This window comes from Mastomys coucha, unplaced genomic scaffold, assembly GCF_008632895.1.
Source record: "Mastomys coucha isolate ucsf_1 unplaced genomic scaffold, UCSF_Mcou_1 pScaffold22, whole genome shotgun sequence".
In the NCBI taxonomy this organism is placed as follows: domain Eukaryota; kingdom Metazoa; phylum Chordata; class Mammalia; order Rodentia; family Muridae; genus Mastomys; species Mastomys coucha.
Window position 1 is genome coordinate 223,995,431 of NW_022196905.1, and position 5,766 is coordinate 224,001,196.

Below are 5,766 nucleotides of genomic sequence, written 5' to 3' on the forward strand. Positions count from 1 at the left end.
AAAAAAAAAAAAAAAAAAAAGGAAAGCCAGACTGCCTCTGCCCAAGTTGCCATGAAGACCACAGAGACCACAGGGAACTGTTGTCTAGTAGACTCTGTAATTTTTTAATTGCTATTATGACTGCTAGATTATAGTTTATTCTTCCTCAGATTTCTGACTACATTGACAGCTAAAGTAACTGTAGCTTGACACCTAGGAAACAGACCTAACTCCTTACCTAAACTCAGTTTCTAGTGACTAGTTCAGATGTAAGCTTTCACAGATGTCATCTGTTACCTCCTTAACCTAAACTCAGTTTCCATCAATAAAATGCTTTGTATTTCCTCTTCTAGCTATGCCACTGTCCTAACATTATTTGAGTTATTATAAATTTGCCTAACTCTAGTGAAACATTCTATATACGATCCAAGTATATAATCACAAATTCTTGTTTCTCATGACCCATAAAAAGCTTATCTTAAAGACCATACATGTTAACTCATGTTGTTATCTCTTTTTATAAACTTAAAAGCTACAGGAAACCCACTCAGATCTAACTCTCTTGGACCAAATAGACTCTATTCAGATAAGTACACTTGCCTAAAGTTTCCACTTGCTATCTATTCCAGAGGGTGGGATTCCTCTGGGTTTCAAATATACATCTAAGAAAAAAAATTTCTTTCTCCCAAACACACTTAATCTTATTCTCTACCTTTATGTGTGTTTCAGCATCTTGTCAAGTCCAGAGGCTTACTACATCTAGGACAGCTCCAAAGACACTACCTATAGATGCTCCAACTTTCTCTTCCTCTACTGAACCTGTTCCTTCTGACCTATCCACAGACGGTTCCACAGGCCCTGGACAGCAAGGAAACAGCCAGTTCTCCTAAGACTGGACAAACACTCCCATTCCCATTCTCCTAGGTTTTCTAGAGACACGTTGCCCGGAAGCCAGCAGGATGTAGCTAAATATCATGATGACCCTACTCCTGCTTTACCATCACTTCTTCATAATTTTTTTTTTTCGAGACAGGGCTTCTCTGTGTAGCCCTGGCTGTCCTGGAACTCACTCTGTAGACCAGGCTGGCCTTGAACTCAGAAATCCACCTGCCTCTGCCTCCTATTTTTTTTTTTTTAAAAATTAAACAAAAATGGGGGAAGAATGTTGTGATAGTATAGCCGATCGAGTCTGGACAGACCACACCAGGCCAAAGCAGCTCCATGTGTTTATTGTGGGGGAAGGGGCGACAGAGATGAAGGGAGAAGAGAGAGAGAAGAGAGAGAAGAGGTGGGGGGGGTCAAGAGGGTCTGCGTTTTATTGGGGCTGTGATATAGCCCTCACAGGTAAATGTGGGAGGTAAGCCAGATAGATGCGATCTTAAGCGGATCTTCACTCACTTCCTGGTGAAGCAGCGATCCTTTGTCCTCTTGGGGGAGTGGTGGTCTTCCTGGACCCCAGACGCAGGCGCCCCATGCTAGGCGCCAGTCGGTAGAGCATGAGACTCTTTTTATTTTTTTTGAGACAGGGTTTCTCTGTATCTCCCTGGCTGTCCTGGAACTCACTCTGTAGACCAGGCTGGCCTCGAACTCGGAAATCCTCCCAAGTGCTGGGATTAAAGGTGTGTGCCACCACTGCCTGAATATGAGACTCTTAATCTCAGGGTCGTGGGTTCATATTCCATATTGGGCACCAGCTGCCCTAACCCACAGGGCATTCAGTAGGGACCTAGGGCAGGGGAGAGAGACTGAGGGGGGACATGAGACACAAAGAATGAGAGCAAGACAGTTGTCCGATCAAACTCTGAAAACTTTATTTCAGGGATGGCAATATAATCAGAAACAAGAGGGAGCTTCAAGGAGTGGGGAAGAGCCCAGGGGCTTTCCGAAGGCCAGGTGGCAATCTTCAGTCTCTGGAACCAGCGGTCACAGTGTCCTCCACACCCACAAATATTCTTACTGTTAGACTACACATTCTCTTATGGCTGTATGTGTAAGCTAGTAATTTTCCACAAGGCTATGGTTAAAGCCATGGCTCCCAGCATAATGTAAATCAAAATCACAGAGATAACTGAAATGTCTGAGAAAGAATTCAGAATCCTACTTAAAAAATTATTAGAGATGGAACTACAGAAATGGCTCAGCAACTGAGAGCATGTAATGCTCCTACAGAGGACTCAAGTCCAGTTTCCAGCACCCATGTCAGGTGGCTAGCAAATGGCTGTTACTCCAGCTCCAGCAGATCTGACACTTTCCTCTGGGCTCTGTCATCTGGACTTATTGCACATTTCTACATACAGACACATGTAGTTAGAATAAAATCTAAACAATAGTAAAAAAACACAGAACTAAACATAACCAGTGGAAATGAAAAACAACAACCAAACCAAACCAAACCAAACTGAAACAAGCCAATTAAAATCTCATCAGAAAATGTCATGACAGATGACATCATGCCAATGAATGAATTTCAGGGGTGGGGGGTGTATTAGTCAGGGTTTCTATTCCTGCACAAACATCATGACCAAGAAGCAAGTTGGGGAGGAAAGGGTTTATTTAGCTTACTTCCACATTGCTGTTTATCACCAAAGGAAGTCAGGACTGGAACTCAAGCAGGCCAGGAAGCAGGAGCTGAAGCAGAGACCGTGGAGGGATGTTCCTTACTGGCTTGCTTCCCCTGGCTTCCTCAGCCTGCTCTCTTATAGAACCCAAGACTTCCAGCCTAGGGATGGCATCATCCATAAGAGGCCCTACCCACTTGATCACTAATTGAGAAAATGCCCCACAACTGGATCTCATGGAGGCACTTCCCTAACTGAAGTTCCCTTCTCTACAATAACTCCAGCCTGGGTCAAGTTGGCACACAAAACCATCCAGTACAGGGGGCAAAGTTGAACAATTAATACAACTATGTTTTAGGGTTTTACTGTTATGAACAGATGCCATGACCAAGGCAACTTTTTAAAGGCTACACTTAATTGGGGCTGGCTTACAGGTTCAGAGGTTCCGTCCATTATCATCAAGGTGGGAGCATGGCAGCATCCAGGCTGACATGGGGCTGGAGGAGCTGAGAGTTCCACCTCTTGATCCGAAGGCAAACAGGAGAAGACTGGCTTCCAGGCAGCTAGGACAAGGGTATTAAAGCCCACACCCACCTTGACACACTTCTTCCAACAAGGTCATATCTCCAAATAGTGCCACTCCATGGGCAAATCCTATACAAACCACCACAAACTATATATTTATAAGGAAAAAAATAAAGAATATAGCCAATATGTTTTGGGAGTATGACATACACTCAAGAGATGCAAACCATAACCTTATGAGATGGAATGAGCTAAGATAAATTTAAAAGGAATAGGCAAATTATTTAATGAAATTAATTATGAAATGAAAAACAAGATTTCTCAAGCTTAGAGAAAGAGACAGCCCAATAAGAGGCATTTAGGACTGTAAATAAACAGGACCTGTCTCAAGGTCTCAGAACCCAACCCAGACAAGGCTTAGTGTTTATGTATTTACTCATTTGATACAGTGTTTCACTATGTATCCCTAGCTGTCCTGGAACTTGACATATAGACCAGGGCTGGGATTAAAGACATTTGCTATCATATACTATTGAAATCAAACAAATCTGAGTTCTTTCCAGGACTCACCAGAAGCTTAGAAAAGACATTATTAACAGAGAATCTTTTTTTTCATAGTCTCCTGAGCTCATTTTCAGGGTTCAGAGTTCTGGCCTCAAATTTTGGGCACGATTTTAACAGTATAGTCATGATATGCAAAATTTCAGTATGTACAGACCTGGGCATGCATGTGGTACTTCCATCACTGGGAGTCATGGGTGCAAGGAGAGAGGGCCCTGAGCCAAGGAGCTCATTAGTTTCATTTTGTACAGAGAGCTAAAGGGAGCTGGTTTAAAGTAGGTTACACTAGTTCCAGGAGGCCATTTGATGTTCCCAGGCAAATGTGTGTATGTCCATTAAAAGGAAGTGGCAGGAAAGCTGTGAGCCCAGTCAGGCTGGACAGAAGTGGATAGGTTTCTGTCTCTGGTCATCAGTTGGAGCTGTCAGGGTGAGGTATAGACAATACTGGAAATGTGTAGAAGGTGACAGCTTCTATATAATAAGTTAAACTTCTATTTAAAAATGGACACTGAGGTGTCATAAAGCTATAAATACTCATTGCACACTGTGACTACAGTTAGTAGCACTATATCCTGTGTGTGTGTTAGAAGGAGGGCAAATGGCATGTCTCTGATCTATTTTGAACTACTTTATGCGTCTATAAATTATTCAAAACCAAGTTTCCAAAATGAAGATAGGTAAAAAAAAAATGGCAAGGCATGGCAGCATACACCTACAGTTCTAGCTATGAAAGAAGGTGAAATGAAAGGCCAGGTTTAGCTACATTGCACACACACACACACACACACACACACACCAACCAAACAACAGAAAATGACTGACATTTCTTCAAATGTGAAAAATAAGCAAGCACTCCACGTTGGAAGGCTGAAAGAATAAAGCTGAAAATTTATATGATAAAACAATAATTTCATGAAGCCAAGTTGAATACACTGATTAGGAAAATTAAATTTCCGAGTGAGAAACACTGCTAGGTATGTGGGTGAGTGTAATGATAAAGGGTAGAGTTCTGTAAGACAAAGTGATAGAACAGAACTTGAAATCACACAAAGTGTGAGCAGCACACAGCAATCCCAGCACTTGTGAGGAAGAGGCTGGGAGAGCAGAGAAAGATTCCAGCTAGGAGCTATTGAGCTAGTTCTAGGCGAGCCTCAGCTTCAGAGTAAGAGCCCGTGTCAAAACAAAAACAAACAAACAACAAAAAAGGAAGAAAGAACCCCCGAAACAACTCAAAACAAACAAAAATATAAAACCTGACAAAAAGAGAGAAGCAGGCAAGCAGATAACTAACTGTAGTTTAAGCAAATACAACTCAATACTGATTAAAAAGCAATAGGTAAACAGGTTGAGGGCAGGCAGGGGCTGCAGAGGCCCACCGGATCTCATGTTCTTATCAGGGCAGATCTTCTTGGCCTCTGTCTCTAAAAGCTGAATTTCTTAAATTCTTTTCAATTATGTGCACGTGTGAGTGCAAGGTGCCACAGAGGCCACAAGGATAGCAGACAATCTGGAGCTGGAGTTTCAGGCACTTGATAGGGATACTGGGAGCCTCTAACCACTCTTAACCATTGAGTCATCTCTCCAGCCCCCTAAAGAGAAATTCTAAAAATAAGTGATATAATCATTCAAATTACTAATTGTATAGTTAAACACAAGCTGAGATGTAGTTAAGAGAATGTGTATCACAATGAAAATTAAAACAGAAAAACTGAAAGACTGAGATAAGACTTTTCCAGAATTGATAAAAGATATGTATTTTTAGATGTAAGAATCAGTAAGTCATGAGAATAACACATCCTAGATTTGGACACGTTGTAAAATGGAATACTGTAAGTCAATAAAGAGGGAGAAGCAGGTCATGGGCTCCTGGATTCAGCTTTACAAATGTAGCTAGATGATTCTGAGTGTGGAGATAGCAGAACTGTCTGAGGAGGCATTCACAGACAGGGTGCACTGCTAATGATTATGAGGTAACTCCTAGAGAACCTGATCCCCAGAGTGTCTGCCTATAAATGATCCAGGCATAGGGTGAGATGCAAGTGGGTCAGAGTGAGTAAAATAAGCAAAGAAAACCTGGAATAGTTATCACACACAAAAATTCATCATTCCAAGAGCTAAAGAAGATAGAATTAAGATAACATCT